The sequence below is a fragment of the Epinephelus fuscoguttatus genome, linkage group LG1 (assembly GCF_011397635.1).
Source record: "Epinephelus fuscoguttatus linkage group LG1, E.fuscoguttatus.final_Chr_v1".
Classification (NCBI taxonomy): Eukaryota; Metazoa; Chordata; class Actinopteri; order Perciformes; family Serranidae; genus Epinephelus; species Epinephelus fuscoguttatus.
Window position 1 is genome coordinate 27655165 of NC_064752.1, and position 23603 is coordinate 27678767.

Below are 23603 nucleotides of genomic sequence, written 5' to 3' on the forward strand. Positions count from 1 at the left end.
GACTATACGTATATTTTCCACCGGGGATCAGCAGGGGAACTTCTCCCGTCTTCTCCAAGTCCTGTTTGTGTCACCTTAACTTTCAAAATTGTGTAGTTTTTTTAACCACACCAATCGTGCTTAATAAGCTACTGTTTGGCCAGCCGTGAGATTTGGGCAGAGAATGTGAATTAGCTGCTGATTTTGCTCTGATATAGTCCAAATTTCTGTATGTAGAAATGCTGGAAATAGGATTCACATTGCAGTTTTTCTTCTGGGGAAGAAACCAAAGTTTCACCTTTGCATGTGACAATGCAAGTATGACAAGGAGAGGGTTACAATGAAAAAAGAAACTGAAACACTGGAGCATGAACAAGTGACAAGTCTCTGTCCATTATCCAATATCACAATAATTTTATGCCATCTGTGAATGAAGTCAGTGTTGTCTATTCAAACAGGGAGGCTTTGTATGTTGTCAGGTGGATCACGGTGAAGCCGCACTGATCCAGAGGACATACTGTACAGTGTCATGTTTGTCTACATTTGAGATGTTTGTTTTCCTTTCCTCAGGGATCTAAGAGGAAATACATCTAAGACTATACTCGGAACAAATGCACGACAACCAGAAGAACCCACACTGGTAACACACGTGTCTCATGCTGGCGAGTTGCTTCAAACTCCGGCCAGCTGTCCAAACAGGAGAATTCAATAACTGAGGAACTTATGAGCCACACATTCATTTAGGGGGAGTTTAGATGTCTTATTAAATCTGAGCATTCATAAAATCAGGTATTTCTACTTTAATATTTACTTGTTATCCCAGAAATGTTTGGGATTTTTCTCCCATGGGGTCCTTAAGACAGCATTTTGATACCATCTGTTTGGAGGTTATAAGCTGTAGTCTGAATGTTATTAACCAGCACAGGGTGTATCTAACTATATGCCTTTTTTACATTGATAATATAGCCTGTTTAAAGTAGGCATTAGAATTTGTTGTCACATTTAAATGTTGTATTTTTGCACATATTATATCATGCGCCTATAGCTCCACAGCAGTTTGTACAATCCACATAATTACACAGCTGCACAAAGTTCATATGGAGTTCATTTCTGTAGCAGGAGCTCTGGTTTGGGACTCACCTTGTCACATAAGCTTTTCATCTTTTCATGATTCCTTCAGGTGCCGTAGGTTTGTGGTACGTACAGTGGTTCCCCAAGGCTATACCAAGCAGTCAGTAAAAGGGTGTAATTTGATTAGTGGTCAGTAAAAAGTTGATGAGTTTATGGAGAAGCTGACAGATCAGGAGAATCTCCTAAATAGTGGTTTCAGTGGAGCATTGAGTGCAATCCAATTTGGGATCTGTTCTGTCTGCAGCGAACAGCAGATGTGAAGATAATAACATGTAACAAGATGATTCTAATCTGATTGTACAAAATGTTAAGATTCAGGTTTACTTTATTTGTCCCTTGGGTAATTTGTCTTGGACATAAAGGCTGTTATGTAAAAGTACATACAATTAAAGTGCAGTAACAGTGTTAAAAATTGCGCACATAAAGTGTATTCAAATGCCTGCAACACAGTCTCTCATTTCAAACCCACATGTCCTGAGTTACAGAGAGGATTGAAAGAGTTCTTATGCCTACTTAGGCATCTTCTCCTGTATTTAACTGGAACCCTATAGCATCTATAAGGGAGCAGTTTGTATTCTGAAGGGAGATGGGAGGGGTCTGTGATAATCTCCCTAGCCTGTTTAACTGTAGTCTCCTCAAACAGCATTTGCAGGGAAGGATGCTCCCTCATCCCCGTTACTGTCATTGCTGATTTTATACAAACTCAGCATAATACACTCTCTATCACAGCATGATAAAATAACATCATCACCCTGTGTCCAACCCCAAACACCCTGAGTCTGCACAAAAAGCAAAGATGCTGTTGGATCCTAATGCAGACAGAATTCATTTGGACATTCAAAGACGGATTACAGTCAGTATGTTGCTTCTGTAAGAATGAACCTGAGTAATACAAGCCTTAATTAAGGACATCAAAAAATTGCTCCTACAAGATGATCTACATTTTACAGGATTACATTGAACACATCTGTCTGTTGGTATTACTTTATTTGGATATTCCACTTATAGATCATGTACATTATAGAGTATTTGTAACATTTCAACAGCATATTAGTTGAGATTCAGTAACTGAACTGTTTTTGCTTTGTCTGTAGATGTTTACGTGACAATTCTCACAATAACTTAGTTGAACTTGAACTATTCACTCTACCTGCATAGACTGTGTGAATAGTTCAACTAAATTATCCTGAGAATATGTAGGTATTATCACAAATACTCAGCGGCAGCCCTAGCAGATTTGGTACCCAAGGTGGGGGGCCCCCTTAGGGTACCAGGCGGGGGGGGGGCCTTTTTTAAAACATCTTTAAAAAGATTAGCAAAAGCTATATATGCTATATATTTTACTATATGTGATACATCATAATTATTCTCCTACTAACATCTGAGAACATCACTAATTTACTTTCAGCCAATACTAAGTGTGTGTGTGTGTGTGCGTACTACAGTGCAGACCCTTTGATGGCAAAAGAGGAGGATGGGCAGGTGGCCCAAGTATGTGTTTATGTGTGTAGGGTAGGGGACACTTTGTGAACTTCTCCTGTAAAAACTTTCTCTGATGATTGAAGTCTGAAGAGAATAACAAACACCATCCTCCAGTTTGACAGATGTCTCCTCTCGATAAATGCTTCAGAAACCCCCGATTACTCCAGCTTACCGCGTCTTTATGTAACATTTGCAGTTGCTGACAATATGCTGTTTTGTTTTGAAGTGATGCGTCCTGTTGCTTCTTGATATCAAAGTTCATCTTCTTTAAAATAAAAAGAGACGATGTTTTCCTATATGTCACTTTCAGTTAGCTAAAGCTACGTTCACATTACAAGCACATGTGGCCAAAATCAGATTTTCTTTACTCTCATGTGACACTGAAAGGCAACTGAAAGTTGAGACACTTTCATATGAAGGTTATATCCGATCACTGACCATGTGACCACGGTAAGAACAGTCATATATCGTGATGTCAGCCAACCTCCACAGCAAATCATGCAGGAGGTGAACGCCTGCACAACTATGTCCCTCATTTTTCCCTTAATGCCTGTTTCGCAAATGTGATGTTTTTCCCACACGTATGTGTCTGACATGATTGGTTGCAGGACAGAGTACAGTGTGTGACCTGGATGGGAACAGTCTTTAATGATTAAGCTATTGTTGGTAACGTTAATGAAAATAACTTTGTCATACTTGCTGAAACTCTCACTTTATCCATAAATTATTATAGGAGACAGATTTTCTGTGAAAAAAACATTGTCCCTTTATTGACATGATTCACAGCTGCGTTGATTGGCTGGTTTTATTTATGTGTGGTAATCCCATTATAAGCAATACAAGGAGGCAGAGGAATATGATTTTTGATCATAGATCATCTGTCTCATGTCAGGATATAGCGATAGTTTCAGCAGATATGACAAAAAAGTTTTTAAAAGTTACCAACTGTAGCTTAAAGCCCTGTGATGTGAACATAGTCTAAAACAGCTTACATATCAAAGGATCCTTCTCCATGAAAATTAAACAATCTGCGGATAAACACAGTCTGATATGGTTGAAAGCTCCAGAAAATAATCTACCAATAAACCTTGAGTTGGGTTTTAAAACTACAATTTCCAAGGTCAAGACAGACCTTTCATGCTTAACTTAAAGGAAATGCAAACAAGACGTCCTAGAAGTGAAATCATACCAGCTACTGAGCTCACATACAAATAACTCTGTCTCCAACACAACTGACCATTGATGAAGACCATGTTTAATGGTTGAAAGCTCTGGAAAAAGCTAGTAACTAGATTGATTTTTTGGTTTCGTCAAGTCATTAAAAATAATTTCTACTTAGAAAATAATAATTAGAAAGATACATTTTGGGAGTTAAATCATAAGATTATAAAACAACACTGTGCACCCAAATCTGCAATGCACTTTATTTATTTTTTATTATTACTATTATTTGGTTATCAGTAGGGAGGAGAAAATAAAACGTTATTGTATTTGTTGTTGTTATTGCCTCTATTAATTTCTTAATATCTGTAATTATGCTTAAAAAAGAGGGCAGGTGGAGAGCATGCTCAATTTGTCTACTTATTTTTTTACTGTACATCACAACAAATCACAGAAGAGGTCTGCAAACTGGAAGCTCTAAATAAATAGTTTATTTCTCTTTTCTTTAAAGTCAGAGTTTCAAACTACAAGATCGTCTTCGGGCCTGAGAAACATCTTGCAGATCAAAACATTACCTTGGGAAGAAAAAAAAAAAGGAAAACAAATCGCGTGGAGCCGACAGTGCACAGACCTCCTTTATGACCTCCAGGGGAAAATTCTTTGTCTTGCACCTGAGAATTTTTGCCTGGATGTGTGCACACATGGGCCCTCTGCCAATGTGCCTCACAAACCACAGAAATATTTAATCATAAAATGAAACCAACACTGAAAACACAGAATGAAAATAATGAAATGACTGTTTGATATGCATCACATTGCTCTCCTCCTTCTTATTTACTAATATTATTCATATAAACAAACCTGAACATCTGAGCAGGCATGTAATTTTCTTAACACCTCCAAACTGACTCATTCCTGTAGCCCCCAAGGCACCGTGTCAAGTGTCGTCAGTGTTAGCTGATGTTCACACACACACTGCGTGACTGTGAGTCACCACCGCACTCGATTCATGAGGCATTAATAAACTTTCACCAAACTGCCTATAGTCCAACATAAAGCCCCAGCTCACTGAAACCAGCTCTCAGGTAATTACATAACCACATAATTTCAACAGCATGGCTATTTCTTGCTCACCCATGAGTGGGCCATGGTGCTTTGGATAATCACACAGTGACAAGCATCTCTTCCCCAAATGATGAATGCACTACTAGAAGATTGACCTTAATTGAGTTTGATTGCAGCATCTTCCAGCAGGGATCAGCAAAATAAACTGAATGGGTTTAGTGGTCTGTGATGAGATCTATTCTTCCTGTTTCTCCTCATTATGTACACGGCGGAGGCTGTGGGGCTACGGAGGATGGACAGAAGGCCACAAATCGAGCTCAACACTTGTGAGGGAAGCTCCTTGGAAAAGACCCTCATTAAAAAGAAACACAAGTTAGTTAAATCTCATAAAAGGAAATCGAGTAAGGATTAAAGGAACATTTTTTGTTAGGGTGCAGGATAACTAGAAGACATGTGTGCTGCTTAAAAATAATGGGCTAATTTTATTTTATCTTTTTCTGGACCTGCCTTTGAAAAGTCTAAATCCACTTAAGCCTTTACAGTCACCAAAGTTATAAGCTCTGATTGTCATACACGTTTGCCTGACCTCCCAGAAGTCACAGGCTCCCATTGTTTCCAGAAATCCATTCAAAGCTGCTCAGGCGGCTGCACTGCTTTGTTGATGTAATACATTTGGTTCAGTAGTGTGTGTGTGTGTGTGTGTGTTGCAGTTTGGACAAAGATGACTTAACACTTTTTCTATGAATGTGCAATTTAGTTATGACTGTCTGCAGTCTTTTGGTGAGAGCAAGACAACATGAAACAGCTTTTGATCAACAAATCATGATGAGTTTTTTGTGACAAAAAGAGTGCGATGTCACCTTCTTCATCTGTAGCCTCTAAATTAGTTAGCCTACTAGGATGTTAGCTTCATGGGGTAGAAGAAGACTCTGTCTGATCATTACACACATTAACAGTCTTTGAAGTCCTGTCGACCAACTGCAAGTCACAGTGCATATCTTTTAGCACCACAGTGCTGCTGTCTGAAACACAGTGATTTACTTTGTGTTTGGAGCTACTTAGCAAGCATACTCTTTCAAAGAGCAATGAACTTTTAATTTGACCACAAATGAAAGAAAAATGTGTCTCAGCATGGGCAGTGAATACCACATAGGTGCTTATCCCAAGTCTTTAAATGTTTATTATCATGTTGGCTAAAATATTGAATGCATGTAAATATTGTATGATATACAGACATGGCCTCGATCCTTTTTGCTGACCTCAATTAGCATAATAATGTAATTATCATGACAGGACTAATTAACATGCCAGCATTGTCACAGTGAGCATGGTGACTTTGTATTTAGCTCAAAGCTCTGTGCCAAAGTACAGCCCAACAAAACTGTAAGCATGGCTGTAGTCTTGTTTTCAGCTGCAACAGCTGCAACTGATATTGTTTTACCTTGTGTGTGTGTGTGTGTGTGTGCGTGTGTGCTGTAGACATCTTATGTAATAGGAACTACCACAGTGGAGGTATCAAGTACAGATGTGGACAGGTATTGTCAACACATTGTTGTCAGAGGTGCAAGATGCAGTCATGAAACTTTACAGATGTGTAGTTGAGATCAAAATAAAGGCCAAGCTGAAAGATTACTTTGGTCTAGACAAGGGCTCCCCCACTTTTTGCCCCTGGACGATACTTGCGATATTCAATATTTGCTTTTAAAGTCTTTTATGAAGGATTTAGTGGCATCTAGAGGTGAGGTGGTATAACTGAAACTTCTCCTGTATGTGGAGCTTGTAGGAGAACTATGGTGGTTGACACAAAAATGTGATAGCCCTGTCTAGAGCCAGTGTTTGGTTTGTCCATTCTGGGCTACTGTAGAACAACATGGCAGACTTCATAGAATAGGACCTGCTCTGTATGTGGATCTAAACAGCTCATTTTAAAGTAACTAAAACACAACAGTTCTTAGTTTCAGGTGATAAAACACTAATGGAAGCATAGTTATAAATATTATAAACTACTTCTGCCAAAAGGTGTCCCTAAATCCTACACACTGGACCTTTGAGTCGCGAATCAGCATCGCGGCTGGCGTGCTCCCATCAAAAGATGGTCTCTAGTTGTATATATAGTAGCCTCATTGTCACAGCACTCTGTCAGCACTAGAGAAAGGTCAGGAGGCACCCATTATTGTTCTGGTATAGAGGAAAAAAACCCTCTGTGTTGTTTGTATTTCTCTATACCAATCACAATTGTCTTGGGCAGCACTACACCCAGGATACAGTGATGGTGCCCTTGCAAAACGGTAGCATGCAGAAAACATAAAAAGAGAATGCCAGCTGTAATTGTTAGCCAACAACAGGCTTATACCCACAGTCTACATCTGGTGAGACAGACTATACACTCACCGGCCACCTTATTAGATACACCTGTTTAACTGCTTGTCAATGCAAATAGCTAATCAGCCAATCAGGTGGCAGCACCTCAGTGGATTCAGGCATGTAGACATGGTCAAGACGACCTGCTGAAGTTCAGACCGAGCATCAGATTGGGGAAGAAAGGTCTTTGAACATGGCATGGTTGTTGGTGCCAGATGGGCTGGTCTGAGTATTTTATGAGGATTTTCACACACAGCCATCTCTAGGGTTTACAGAGGATGGTCTGAAAAAGAGAAAATATCCAGTGAGCAGCAGTTCTCTGGGTGAAAATGCCTTGTTGATGCCAGAGGTCAGAGGAGAATGGCCAGACTGGTTCAAGATGATAGAAAGGCAACAGTAACTCAAATAACCACTTGTTACAACCAAGGTATGCAGAAGACCATGTCTAAACCAAGAACACATCCTGCCTTGTATCAATGTTTCAGGCTGCTGCTGGTGGTGTAATGGTGTGGGGGAAATTTTCTAGGCACACAATGAGTTCGCTGTACTCTAATGGCCTCCACAGTCACCAGATTCAATCCAATAGAGCACCTTTGGGATGTGATGGAACGGAAGATTCACATCATGGAAGTGCAGCTGACAGATCTGCAGCAACGGTGTGATGCTATCATGTCAATATGCACCTTGTTGAATCTATGCCAAGAATAATAAGGCAGTTCTGCAGACAAAGCTTCTTTATCTCAAGATAATGAAATTATGAAGTTGTGATCTTGAGATAATGGCATTAAAAAAATACAAGTATGGCCATTCTTGGTGTCTGTAGTTATGTTTTATGTGCTATGTATTACTATCTGTAACAAGCATTTTGTGCAATGTGTCGCCCATATCAATGTAGTTAGGCCTACTTGAATTAATAGGCTCGAGTACCCTGACATACGAATGTCATTTGTGAGCTCACATACATTAATTGCTGTCATATTTCATTAGTCCTTTAGCGTCTCTGCTCAGTGGTCATCTAACTTTGTGTTGCAGGCCTCTGCTACACCCAGTTTCTATGGTTACACCTTTCTGTACACTGCTCTTTCTTGGCAGTCAGAAAGTCCTCTGGAGCTCTACACACGCATCAGCTTTTAAGCTGACAGATAGGTGAGGCAAGGTGAGGCTGGTACACACACACCATTAAAAAGAAGAAAGAACAGGGGGAGTTCATCCAGCTGAATGAAAACGCTGTGCCTCAAGAACCAGTTGCCAGATGTCCTCTGCGCTCACCCTCTCCTCCTCATTAGTTGACAGTGCTTAAATTAGCATACCAACGTGTTATTTGTGACTAGGAACAACCAGAGGACAGTGCTCTTGAAACGAAACCACACATTAAAGCACGTGCACGTGAGAATCTGTCTTTGAACTATAGCGTACAGCTGTTGAGCTCCTCCGCTGACCTCTGGGATGCACCAGCCACATTCTCAGCATCTCTGGCCCTCTCCTCTGTGGGTAGCCGTTCCCTACTGGGTCAACCTCGGAGCAGATGCTGCACGTATATGTCCCAGAGGTTAAATGTCCTCTGCTTTCCACAAGGTCAGGTTCACTGCCACAACTTCACAGGAAATATGTGGTTTTTGGTTCATTCTGGGGTGAGATGACACCACAGTAGGGTATTTGTGGCAGACAGTGAATGTTTCAGGTCATAAATGTAAATGCATAAAGGGAAAGAGGACAATGCAGGTATGTATGTGGGTGTTTGCATGCAGGCTGAGTAACAAATGTCATGTAAATGAATAAGTATTTGACGGAAAATGTGGCTCTACCTGCGCCCCATGAATACAGATGAAGGGATGAGGGAACCTGGTATAATGTGACTGCAGGTGTGTGTCTTCCTCGCGCGAGCTCGAGCTGGAATGAGAGAGGGAAAGAGACGAGCCCCCGAGCGGCGTGACATCAAAACGCGCTGCCGTCGATGACCTAGAAATGGAGCGTGCGTACCCTATGTGCGTAAGCAACAGTGAGCCTTTGTGGCACATGGCTCAGGCAGCTGTTTACGTTGGTGATTGCGTGTCATAAGAAAGACATTGCAATTGGATCAATTTTACCTGCGCGTGGGGAAGTAATTAAAGGGGAAGGCAGTCGAGTTGATTAAATAACTGCGTGGCGTGTGTGTGTGTGTGTGTGTGTGGTGTCCTCGCGACCACTCACTGTCTCATTGTCTCATAATGCGCGCTCAAGCACGACGATAAATGCATGTGAATCACACCCCGCCACCATCACCGTGTGAAATGACAGTTATATCTCCAACAAAAGCAGCAGGCACTATCAATAAAGCTCTGCTCATCATTCCCAAACGATTAAAAAAAGGCGCGTGCCAAATAGGAGGCTCTCTCGTGTGTGTGTGTGTGTGTGTCTCTCTCTCCCTCTGGCTTCACAACATACACACAACAATAATTTAATTGGGGTCGCTGTGCGTGCGGTAGGCGGAACCCTGGGCACTCTTCACATCCCACTTTTGAAAAGATTACGAGGACAATTTAGTGGGAAAACACATGACAGTAACGCCGTGTGGAGGGAAGGCGGACGGACGCAGTGGGACAGAGGCAGGACGACACGCCACGGGTCGAGGCAGAGCCGAGCTGCGAGCGGAGGCAAGATCTGTGTGGAGATATTTGGAGTTGGAGGAGGACACTGGCACTTGTGTGGTAAGGCGCTGAGAGGCTGCTGTACGCTTTAACGTTGACTTGCACCATCACAGATATGGAGGAGCTACATGTTAGAATGCGTTAGAATAAAAACCAAACGACGCTCCTTTTGTGTTTGTGTGTGTGTGTGTGTGTGTGTGTGTGTGTGTGTGTGTGTGTGCAGCAAATCCGCTTGTGACATCCACTACAAACGGGAGTTCAATGCAAAGTAGAAGTCAAGTCGAGATTACTGTTGCTGTTGGGTCTGTTTCATTCACATGCAAGATATGATGCCCTTAACAGAGAGGTGACGCGACACATCGTGCTGCTCTTGATCTTCATGTGTAGCTGGCTACTACTGAGATTCACTGCTCCCATTTGCACCACACAGACACCCTTTTTGTGAGTGCTTTCTTGCTCTTAAAATCTGCAGGGGTGATTTGCTACACAACTGGATGCATGTTTACTCTGCTGAGAGTGAAACCTCTGATTAAAGGAGTCATCCCAGTGTAACCCTCCCTCTGTCATCAAGTGGAGGAGCTTAGTGGGATCAAACTTGGGAAGTAGACGGACCTACTGGAATGCTCTACCCTGATTTTCATTTTTAATTTTACTCTCAAATGCCATACGCTCTCCAAACTCTTCTACACTGCTACTGCATGCATGCCGCTCAGGCTTCGGAATGACATTGTGTCAGTGATGCACGTTTGAGAGCATTCAGTGCCTGAGTTGCTAGGCTCCTGCAATTGCACGGTTCAGCTTCGTTTTTGGATTGCCCGTCACATTTTTCAGTCGTACCGGAGAAACATCCACAGCTGGCTCACACCACGTCACAGCTCGGCTACCAGGTGCCATCTGGCCCTCGTGTTTGGTGATCTTGCCTAGTCTGACAGACATACCCAGGCTTTTGGTGGGATGCCAAGTCTAACTAGGAAGGGGCCAAAGCAGCACTCAAATGCATCATATACAGATATATAGATGTATATGTGATGTTATTGGCAGGGGAAAATGCAGATTTTAAGCATTATTTTTGTTTGATTTGTCTGAATTTTCTAACATACACAAACCAGATTTCTCATAAAGGCAGTATGCATGCATACAGTTGCATTAATCAGCTAGGCAAGGTGCAAATCTTCCTGTAGATAAGACTCTTAACAGCAGCATGGTTTCTGGAGTCACCTGCAGCAGGCAAAGTCCCTAGTCACCCACTCCTCCGCGATGAGTCACCTCGAGGGCTTGTGGGCAGCAGGTGAGACTGTGACTGCTAGACTTGACAGTCCGGTGCTGGTGAGAGCTCATGTCTGGCCCTCGTGGCCTCTGCCGTTCTGACTGACTGACTCCTCTCCCTGGCTTGTCGTGGGCCCATGTGCTGTGCCTCTCTCCAACCCCATCTAAGAGTGAAATCAAAGTGTGAACGTACTGATCCAGACTCAGCCGGGGTTGAGGCGTGCTGAGCTTTTGATCTGGGGTGTGATTAACGCCTGTATTTCTATACTACATGTATGAGAGTGAAAGCATGTGTACATGTGTGTGTTGGGCTGTGCACATGAATGCGTGTGCACTGCTGAATACTGGAATAGAGGTTTTGCGAAATAAATGTCATGGTCTTGTGGGTTGATTACAAAATGTATTGATTGACAGGAAAAGGAAGAAAGTGGGAGCGCTATGCAACAAAGGTCACAGCCCTTATTCACAGCTACTATAGCTGGTAAACATGATTAACATTTTGGATGTGCATGATTGGTCGACTAGTCAATTAAATGTTGCTACCATTGCTAGTTGGCACCAGACTTACTATTTAAATTATTATTGTATACAAATTTAAATAGCATATTGTCATAATTTGCATTGAAATGCCCTCTGTTGTGAAAATGTTCATTGCAAATATGCATTTTTTATAATGCCTGCGGCATAGTACCACACATTCAGGTGGCATTTAAAATGCAATTTGGTTCTTGAAAAATGTGATTAATGATTACAAAAAGCTGTTTTAATGTATACAGTTTTTTCAGATTATGTTTGAATTTATAGATTAATTTCTGCTCAATTTTGACAGATGTCTGAATTAGGGATGGGCGATATGGCCCTAAAATAATATTACGATATTTCAGGGTATTTTAGCGGTAACAATGTTCTTGACAATATGACAAATTAGCAAACAAAAATGTTATTATTAATTTAAGAAAATAGAATTGCAACAAAATAAGTGATATAGTTTTATGTGTCAACAGTTTGCCTTCAAATATTCTGTACAAACTAAACAAGACTTATCTCTGATTTCTTTAGTTTGTGAACAACAACAGTAACTCAGAGTGAGATTCAGATTCTGTATACAATATTAATTCAATTAGGTCATCAAAATAAAATCTACCAGAAATTACCTTTATGCTCTGCCATTTCTCCTCTAATATCACACTGTAACCTGTGACAGGCTTTTATGCTACCATAACTATTGCACATTCACATATATATAAGTTATTGTGGCCGTGAGCGTCACTTGGTTTACATTACCAAAGGTTTATGACAAAATCACTTGGCGACACTGACTCCTGTGTGAGCACGGTGAGAGAGTAGAGGGTGAGACGCTGCCGGAGGAGCCGCTGAATGAGTTCACTCTGAGCAGTAACTTGCTAAAAGAGTGAGGTCATTGTGAGGTAATTGTCGTGTTGAGCTGCATTATCCTCTCAGACTGGGCGGGATCACAGCGTCTCCGTGTGAACAATGTCAATTTGGACTGTGTGTGGCCAGCAACACTAGCAGCAGCCATCATTACGTGCAGGTTAAGATCCAAGTGCTTGACTTGAATGAGGTTGCGCATTGCTCCAGTCGAGTGATGCCATTATTTTTCTGACACAGCCGACATGCTACCTTGTTTTCATTTTGTAGATCAAAGTACTGCCAAACCGCGCTGGTTTTGTGGGAGCACATCTCCAATTGTCCACCGGGGGTCAACTGCTGTCTGATGGCTCTTTAGCCCCCACTAGTGGTGTGCGGCTGCATGACAGTTAAGCGGCCATGTACATGAATAAAACACATACTGACAGTTTAACCAATGAATATTTCTGTTGCCGACTAGTGAGGGGGTGGATGTTAAATCGTTAGACGACTAATCGCATGCATCCCTAGTAACTGTATGACGTCAATATGTCAAAAGTTTAAATATTGCCAATATCACCTTATGAATTTTTGATATCATATTAAAAATTATACAGGTATTATCGTGAACGATACATATGATATAGCACACCCCTATTCTCAAAATTTTCTTACTTTTAGACTAATCGACTGGTCTAAGTTTAAAGAAGCAACAGACAGCATTTTTGCCTATATATATCATTATGAAAATAATGTGGGTTGCACAGGGTAGTATGCACAGTAAAATCAGACTATCAGCATTTACATAGGTTACTTAATGGCTTTGCAATCTTTGCAATAAGCTTCTGCCACCGGGGACGAATTTTTGCGGAAAAAAATCTGCTTTACGGCAGGAAATGCGTCATGTATTGCCAAACTGGTCAGTCAGCCAATCAGGGACTGGAGCTGGTCCTTATGAGGAACTGGCCGGGGCATGAGATAGTTGAGACAGGAGTGGAGTAAAATCCTCTCCTCTGCTCCCGTTTGTCTGGTGAACGCCTCTCCTCTGTCAATACACTCTGCCAGCAGTTTAATAATATTGATGCCAGTTGTAACATTTGAATCTTTTAGTAGTAAGCCATGTTCTAAGCAGGATAATATATAGTAACCAGGTGACTGTTGAAAAATAACTCGCCCTGACGCACGCCGTGCGTTGGGGTTCCATTCCCCTGTCTGGAGTTATTTTTCAACAGACACCGGCTCACTATATATTATCCCATACATGTCTACGGGCGTCAGTGGCTTAGTGGTAGAGCAGGCGCCCCATGTACAAGGCTGTTGTTGCAACGGCCTGGGTTTGAGTCCACCCTGTGGCCCTTTGCTGCATGTCTTTCCCTCTCTCTCCCCCTTCATGCTTCACTGTCCTGTCAATTAAAGGCAAAAAATGCCCTAAAAATTACCTTTAAAAAAAGGAAATAAGTCATTAGAAAAACTCTTAATTAAAATCGTGGCAAGTAGGAAATAAGTCATCAATAGTCTCCTGAGTAATTCTTCTGTTTCAGTCTCAGGTCAGTGGGTGAGTAACGTTCATGCTTATTCTCTTGCCCCTTCTTTTCTCCACTATTGGACGAGACATATTCACAGATATTCACTGAGTTCCAATTTAATTTGATCAAAGCTCTGTATCCATGCGAAATATTCTTATCCTGCAGCAGTATTGGTTTACCTCTGCAGGAATGAAAAGAAAACATGATGGCATGGTTCAGTCTTAGAGTGCGATGTAGCTCACTGTGAGAAGAAAGGAAACAAAGTGCTGAGACTTTGTTGACAGTATTACACTATGAAAGAACATGAGCTTCTGTTTGGCCTTGAGGTTTTACAGGAATTTGATTTTGGTTTTTAAAAAGACAAAAGACTCACAAAAGTGAAAGTCTTAATTCTATCCTTGCACTGGTTATAAAAAGACAATGCTGTATTTGCAGTGTGAAAATTATGTTTTGTCAGTGAAATAGATGATCTGCTTTGTGTTTTAGAAAGACTGAAAGGATGGGATAGCAAACCTTGGCCCAAGGTAGAGTATATCTGTCCCTCTGAGAGCTAGCAAGCTCATTTGATTGTCCCTAGTCATATGACAGTATTTCTACATTTTCAGAGTGCTTTATGAAAGAGTTGTGTTGACACACTGAAGGATATCCTTAATGAATTGCAGCTTGCCTAAGGTCGTACCACTTACAGCTCACCCGACCAATAGGCTGGCATTTACCCTGAGTAGGAGAAAATTATTAAACCCTCAACACTGTGCTGTCCAGTTATCAGCAATAGACTGAGTCTCACGTCCACGTCTCCTGGGAACAGCTGCCTAACGTAATTGAAATTTCAGATTGGCTGAAAAATGTACATTCACTGTCTTATCAAAGTGAGACTGTGCGCATAATACCGTATTAATCCCAATATTGCAGCGGTTCCTCAAAGGGTCCATGTCTGTGAACTGTGAGCAGTTCAGTTGAAGAGTAATTGTTTTTCTTTGCTTTTTCTTTGCATACCAGACAATTCACGACACCCAGGTTCGATACCACCGCCATGGGGCATTATTTCCACTCATCCTCCGCATTTGAAAGTCAGAGAAAAGGGTCAGTTGGAGTGAGTCTCTCTTGGTTCTCGTAGAGCTTGATTAAATTGCTAGAGACACTTCAGAGGGACAGATTGCAGCGACCCTGAGAGCTCAATGCACAGCAAATTAAGAAAATGCGTGCAAATAGACACAGCAGGAGTAAATTAAATGTCACAAATTTAACATGCATTCAGAGAACATCTTTAAAAATCTGACGACAGACAAAAACAATTCGATGACACATGCAGAGCATTTAGAAATAGTGCTGCAAGAAGCCCATGACACAATGGAAACTGTTTCCAGGGGACACTATGAAATTGGTGTTAGAGATAGAGATACCGCAATGAGGAAATTTTCCAACCACTTAATAACCTAGTGACAACACCAGTGTTTCCAATTGCACGGGACGTTTTACGAGAAAACATTTTCCTCAATGACCCTCAAGATCTGTAGAGCATTTACTTTGATCTTTAACGTTTGATCTTTGACTCTTCCCTTTGCTTTGAACAAAACAGCAGGAATAGCTCTTGTGGTTTAGGCAGTGACTGCATTTTCCTTTTTAATACACTTCCTAAAGTTTTTTTCTCTTTTGGACTGCGGCTCAGGCTCAATGGAGGCTCCCACCTCCTCTTCATCCCCTTCTTTTCTTACGGAGTGCTCCCCCCGCCCAAGGATGACCGCCCCTTCCTCTAACGTTCGTTTAGTCTCCTCAGTATTCAGGTTGCAGTCACCCCGGGTCGCAGGTCAATGAATGTTGCCCTGCTTGCTTCTGGCTGAGCTCTATTTGCACGAGTTTTCTTAAAATGCAGTGTGTTGAGCTCTCAGGGCCACCGTAGCAGACAGAGGAAAGCCTTACCATCAGGCCACCCTACCACCCCAAAGTCTGAATACAATCTTCTGAGTCTCAGCCGGAGCTGTATTTTTGCTCATTATCCATTGCTGGCTTATTGTACTCAGCGCAGTTCTTAGTTCTATAAGAGATTTGATGCTTAAGCCTTACATTGATCTGCTTACACTGGGTGCCTGCTGTGTTCAGGAGCTCTCTGATTGGGATTTGGACGTCCATGGTGCTGCAGCATGTGACAGAGTCAGCAGTGCAACATCCACCATGGTGGTCAAACACTGCGTGAGTTGTACTTCCAACGGAATGAATGCACTCGCCCCCACGATGCTCACACTCGCTTTTCTTTTGCTCTCCTCTCATGTGATGAGGAGGAAACAGGAGGGAGACGAGTGGCAGATGCCAGGAGAGGATGGTACTTTGTTTCAGGGCACATGATTGAGAGAAGACAGAGCTGGCATTGAACAGTGTGGTGTTGAGAGAGGGCTCTCTGGATGGAAGGCCGGTTAGCTGATTGCATCCTGTCGGATTGTTCTCACTTAGATACAACTGGCATACTTTTTCTCAAACAGGTTGTGTCCTTGACTGTCACTGCTGTCCTTTATGTTCTGTCCTGAGATGGTCTCTGCAAAAAGTGCCGCATAAGCACAGCTGACTATCTGAAGGAGACAAAATGTCATATGCTTTTAGATCAAGTAAGGCATTGTTCTAGCAAAAATGTCAAGGTTCTCAAAAGAGAATTGTCTTCTTTTTTTTTTTTTGGTCATACATTATAGTGAATTGAATATTTGGTCTTTTGAACTGTTAGTTGGACAACAAAAGATATTTGATGACATCACATACGGATGTTTTCTGATGTTTTACAGACCAAACGATGAATTGATTAATCTAGAAAATGAAAATTTTTTTAGTTGCAGCCCCATGAATCCAAAGCCATGTATATTGTGAGGTCTTTCATACATACAGAGTATAACTTGTATTGTCACTGTTATTTAACAGCCTTGTTGATTGATTTTAATGGATTCGCATTGTTAGACAGCCTGACACTGAAACGAAAACAAACTTTGCCTCTTCTTCTTCAATCCCTGCTTAGATATTTGTGTTTGTCAGTGACCCTCTGGTGTCAGTCCCCATTAGTATCACTGTTCAGCTAGCAAGAGATTCCAAATTAAATTGAAATTTTGCTCATGCATCCAGAAAAAAACAACCGGTTTGCAAGCAAAACAAAGTTGTACGCCGGCCAGCTGAACTTGTTGAAATGTTTGCAAACACCTGCGGTCTATCAGGAGCATCCTGTGATCAGTTGTTTGTCAGATATTTTTCATTGATATTCATATTGCTGTACTCAACATCTTGTTTTGAAGAGTGTACAAATTGCGTTTGCTCTCTTCATGACTTGCAAGCGTCTTCATCTGGCAGTGAGTATACTGGCATTTGCTGCAGTGCTGTGTTTGACAGCAGTCTGAGAACAGGCCAAATTTGATTTGGCATTAACATGCCAGCATTGTATTACTGTCCAGGCCAGTTCTTATCACTGTTAGTTTTATTCATTCAGATAAAATGAATGGAGCACATGTGGCCCTGTCTAAATACATGCTGTTCTTTCAAAGAAACAAATGCAGTGACATCCATCCCAGTAGTTTACTGCTTTGGCCTTTGGTCTGTTTCTCATCACTTTTCCATAAATACATCCTGTTTTTATAATGTGTGAATTTCTAGTTTACACACTCTCCTAAACCTGACCTCTCACTCCCCCCCCCCCCCACTGTCACGTTGTGGGAAAATTTTCTTTTGCAGTGTTTATAACCCAGTTTTTAGACACCACACAATCTGTCATCTTGTAACAAAACACTTTGTTTTAACAGGTGCTTGTTAAGAGTTAATTTGCAGTTTTGCTTATTAAGCAGCACAGCACAGTGTCACTGTGTTCTGCTCAGAGGTGTCAAAGGCAGCTTGTCAGCCAGGGAGCCACAGGGGTGAGATCACATTCAAATCAAGGGAATGATTCGTTCTACATACACAATATGTTGCTGAAGCAGATGTGGGACTGAGCAGAATCTTCAAAACCTGCCAGTATTTTGAAGCAGCTCATCACCTCAAGAGCAATGTGGCATTCAGCATCCTCCCTGTAAACAGTGTTTGTATCCACACTGGTGTTACCTTGAATGATTTCGCCTTTTATTGCACTTTTCAATTTTGATGGGCTGTATGTGTTTGGACATACTTCCCTGCTTTTCATTTTTTTCTCTTAGATCTCCCCAAAGTTAAGTCAACAAGTGACTTAAATTTGCGACACTTTCAGTGTCTAATTTTAGCAGCATTCTGCACCCGAAGAAGTGTGTGTGTTACGCTCTGCATCAAACATGCACAGCAGCCTGGAGCTGCAATTTGACTGTTATCCAAGGCAAATGCAGATGTGTTTAATGGAGGATTATGGAAATAACAGAGGGAAGTCTGCGTAATTACAGATTCTGCTGGATTTGATAACGTTACCACAATTTGCAAGAACCAGTTTCAAATGGAAATATATTCAAAAGATTGCACTGGGAAAGGCACTGAATAAGATACTGCATAAACAAATGAATAAATACATACAAGAGAAATGTGTAGTTTTAATAAATGAAGATCATATTTTACTATTTTAAAGCAGCAAACAAACAAAGGATGGAAAGTTTGGGTTTTGTGGGACTTGAACTAATGAACTATAGCAACCTTACTTAGTTGATTTCGTATTATTTATTTGCACAGTATTAAAACAATTGGTTTTAAAAACAACAACAAAAAACAGATTGTGCAGGTGAGATGAAAAACTCCTTAAAGGGTTATAAGTTATCTCACCTAAATATTCAATAAAACAAAAAGACAAAGATTTAAAATTGCCTTTAAAATAATCAGTAAGATACAATATAGTACCAAAAATAGAAATATAAAGTAGAAAAGAAACATAAAGTAGGCCATCTAATAAAGTCCCTAATCAATGCTGTGTGTTGATAAGACATTGTAGTGTGTATTGTGTGTCTTATTGAGTGAATCAGGTAATAGTAAGTACTGTTTATTAATCTAGATTGTTTTGGTGTGAGTTGCAGAGTGTTGAAGATATTCGCAATAAATATCTTTTTCCAGAAATCATGGCCCAGTTACTCAAGATAATCCACAGATCTTGCTGTGAGCAGTTTCATGTAGGAACTATTTTCTTTCTACTGAAGTACACCCCTAACCGTATCACCACTCAGAAGGAAGCGTGCATCTACTGTGAGCTCACCTAGCTGCACTGAGCTAGCTAACATTATAATTCAACCAAGGAGGACGCCATTTATGTTTACATTTTGTGCTGTCCTGAGCACAAGCCTCTCATCCATTAGTAGATGCACACTTCCCTCTGCACATTGATATGGTAGTTGGGTGTAGTTTGGTGTAGTTTCATTATATTTAAGAGAAGGCAGACATCTCTACAGCTGACATCCAACTCACACCAAAACATTCTATACTGATAAATAGCACTACAGGTAAGAGGAAAAATATATATTTGATTTTGGGGTGAACTGTCCCTTTAACATCGTCCTGATTATCTTAGTCAAGCATCTTATTGTTACTTAACTTTGACCTTTGCTTGTCCTGCCTGCACTGTTATAAAAAAGTCTCTGGACTTCTACGTGTGGCTGCGTCATTGCTCTGCTGTCCCTTTCTGTCTGTGGGGTGTCCAGGGTCAGAGTTAAGCCGGAGTGACAGAAAGTGTTGTATGATTCTATAAATAAATCACATTTTGAGTGAGTCATCGGGCTGGCGCTCCCACGCAGGCATGTCATAAGACACTAAAGACAATCCACACTGCCGCATGCCTCACTCTTTCCTGGGTACAGCCCCATGTTTTAGGGCAGACACCTGTCATCCTCAGGCTCCAGCATGTCAGTCAGGCCACGGGACAAAACAGCAGAGCACTGGCCTCTTAGAGTCACAAAGAGGAAATATATAAATTTGAGTGACCAAACTAGTGACTACCTAAAATTCACACATGTCGTCTTAAAGAGGAGGTATTGTGGAAAATAAAAGTTTGTCTTGGAGTAGATTTTGCCTTCAGGATTGAGACAGAGAGGGATATGACATAAAGTGAAAGTCACCATTTGAACCAGACATTGCGATCATGAGGTGCGTGTGATGCCCACTGTTTCACCAACTGTCTGATGTGATGAAATTGCTCTGAGTAAACTGACGCAATGGGATGTCACAACTGGACTGAACTAGACCTGGTATTAACATGTTTTGGTGATCTAAACACAAGTGTGACAGCTGAGACACATCACTGTTCACATCTGTGCCTATCATGTGTCTCCAAATGACCACTTGTGTTCAGATTTCATTACTGCTCCACACTTTTTCTAGATGCTCTGCAGCATGCTTGCTAGAAACATTAGCAGTTGTGTCAGCACAGTTGGAGAACATGTCTTCTTTCATATGGCAAAACGATGGATGGTCATGCAACACTTTATCCAACTCAATCTAAAATGGGTAAGCTACAGAGCAAAACAGCCACCACGTCCTGCACCGGTGATGTAGTCTTTGTCAGGGGCGCATCAGGAGGCATTAGTGTTTACACTACAAAAGATATGTAGTCACATGCATCCAAGACCACGCCAGCAAGTGGTTTGAGTGATCAGATCACAATGCATCTTGTATTTAGCGCTTTCCACTTGTGAACCTGTCATTAAAGCAGCTAAATGGAATGCAGCCATCATTAAATTCATCATTTAAACCTGTGCATTTCCTGCTGTAACAAGTCAAAATGTCTGCTGGCCCATCGGGAAAGACACTAATTAACATAAATGGAGTAACTTTATATAGCTTTGATAAAGACTTCGTTGAGCTCATCTGTTGACTAGATATGTAGGGATGGAGTCCTATACTGTAAAATTCAGCCAATCAGAGCTGTAGACAAATCCTTGACACTGGTAGCAGTTGTGTGGTTAGGAGGCAGAGCTGCAAAGTGCCATAGACTGCAATGACAGCAGAGAGAAACATAATAGGTGAGGAGGTCAGGATACTTCAACTATGATGATCATTGAATGACAGATGCATGGAAAAATCAATGGATACTCAACATGTTCTCACTCTCAACTCATAAAAAAAGCAGCTTGATCACTGGCCCTACACTTCAAACTATCACGCTCTCTAGGCACCCCTCGATTGCCTGTTCTAGACACTCAGGGATTGTGTGTCAGTTTCTGCTTGCTACATGCCAGAGTCCTTTCAAAATAAATTTTTAGGATGCTAGTTGAGAGGTGGAGCCTCACTGTACGTTCAAACGAAAAGCGACCAGAGCTTCCAAAATGGCAGAAGTCATTCATTTTCAATGAGCCCAGCGACTTGGGTGACCTAGTCGTCAGCCCCGCGTCTTGGGTGACCAAAGCGACCGGAGTGGTCCGGAGGGGAGTTAAAACACGTTTTACTTTATGGTAATGAGCTCTGACGCGGTTTGGCGGCAACCAATCAGAATGCTGATGTGCTTCGATGAAGCGGGTCCCAGAGAACAAGCCATGTAACTTTGGTTCCTACAGCACACTTGTTCCGACAATGGATATCAAGAAGTTGATTACTTGCGTTTACGCAGATTCAGTCCTTTTTAATGTGTTGCTGTTCGGTTACTGAGACCAAAATAAAAAGGATGAGGCTTGGGACCGCGTCGCGGAGGTAGCTGGTTGGTCTGGTGAGTTTTAAAGTGCTTGGTTTGAATGGGCTGACATACGTTTTCTGTTTTCATTGACCAAACATAACTTTCTGTAGGAGCTTTTTGACTGGACAACAGCAAGCAGCAACTACGCTGCTTTCAAGCTAGTAGTCCACTTTGCGGCTCCTTTAAATTGACAAGCACGGTCGAACGTTCAATGATTCACGTGATGAGCGACTAGAGCGACCAAAACTGCCACAAATATTTGTGACAGTCATGCTTCTCTGCGAGAGACTTTGCCTCTTTGGAAGCTTCTGGTTTGAACGTACAGTCAGTGTTAGGATGAAACAGGCTGACAGTTGTCCTCCTGCTTAAACTAGAGCAGAGTGTGGAGCATAGGAAACCAAATAAATGTTAAACTGAGCAACCACTGGTGGAACAAATGTCACCAATGTGCTTTGAGGACATGCAGCTGTCACACCAATTTCACACACAAAAAAAGATAATGCCCCCATCCTTTTTTAAAACCTCCTTTTTTACACATCCTATAATAGTGTTGAATAGTTTGGGATAAGTCAATGATCCAACCCATGCATCAGAGAGCTTCTCTATGTTTGCATAATTTGGATATTATTTAAAATCAGGTATGCAGTATACAGTGTGTAATTGACTACAGATGTTTTTATGTGCAAATATTTTAGATTTTGTGGATGATGTGTGTGTGCTAAGCCTGAGAAAAGCTTCACTGACAGTGTGCCATGCATTCCACCATCCCATACAGTACACACACGTCAGCATCGATCGCTTCATGAGGAAATGTAGGTTACTGAATCATCAAAGGAGATTTAAGGGCAAATTATTGCAATTTTTTTCTCTTTTTTTGCAGCTTTGAACACACAGAATAATCCTGATTAGAGTCTCTGTCTGAAACACTTGACTTGCTGTGAGATAATACCTTCCACATGACAGTGGATATTTAAATGCACTGCCAAGCACAGATCACATCCTGCATCAGTTTGTCGTCTCTGACGTGTGTATCTCACAGCAGCTTATAGGAACCCTGGAGATGAGGAGCATCTCGGAAACTGGCATACAGATCTCTTAGTCAGAAATTAATCTCCTATTCTACCTGCTGGCTAATCACAGCGGCACTCAGGGCCTGCAGAGAGACAGAGAGAGAGAGACAGAGAGAGAGAGAGCAGCAGAGAGATAACAGGACGACACTGTAAGGAAAGAGAAACAGAGGATACAGAGGGCCATGAGGCATGTGGTGTCTAATGAGACACTTGTTACAATATAATTCTCCTCAGTTTGTGCTGAACGTCATGAAAAATGTTATTTTACCCCCAGTAAAAGTCAAGAGATTAGAGACAATAGAGACGTGACACTATTTAGACTACAGAACGTGGTTTTTTTTTTTTGTGAGGGGTATATTTTTATGCCTTCTTTAGAAAGCCAACAGTTCGGGAAATAATATGTGCAGAAACTCAAACTCAAACCATCAATACTTGACTGAGATTACTACAATATAATTGGTATCACTGCCTATGGGAGTGTTGAGATCAAAACATTTTGGAGGTCGGTGCATCAGTTTGTGCCTTAGATGACCTCATCAAGAAAGCCAACAGAAGAGAGATGAAGGAAATGACAGGGAGAGATAGGTCATCGGCCGCTTCATGGTTATTTAATGCATAGTAGGCGCCTTAAATCCCCACGCCGCCAGGGAGCTCCCACCTTTATCATTCCTATTAGTACATGGAGTCCAGTATAGCTGCCCACCTGAGCAGAGCTCTATTAGCAATTAATGATTGAAAACACCTGTGTGGGTCTGCAGAGCTTCACTGTTCCTCAACATAAACGCACCTCCTGGATAGTTTAGCGTAAAGGTTTATGTTACACAGCAATCAGTTTTAATTATTTAATCTTTCCTGACTGTGTAAAGAATGACTGTACTGTAAGTACTACATTACCCATGAGCCTGAGTCATCATTGCTGAGGGGAAGAAAAGGGGAAGAAAATCAGAGCTGTAGGCAAACATGCGTTGCTGTTGCACAAGGCTGCACAATATGT

General features: G+C 41.5%; 1 protein-coding gene across 2 annotated transcripts in view; it reads left to right on the forward strand.

Moving 5' to 3' along the window:
- Positions 1-9537: 9537 nt before the first annotated feature.
- The window catches only part of LOC125893499 (sodium-coupled neutral amino acid transporter 3-like), a 54926-nt gene continuing 40860 nt past the window's right edge, over positions 9538-23603 (forward strand). Inside the window, exon 1 of one of the 2 annotated variants that reach the window (XM_049584213.1) lies at positions 9538-9866. The gene's annotated coding sequence lies outside the window, so the exon portion shown is untranslated. The remainder of the gene's footprint in view (positions 9867-23603) is intronic. The other variant, XM_049584221.1, reaches the window with a different exon arrangement.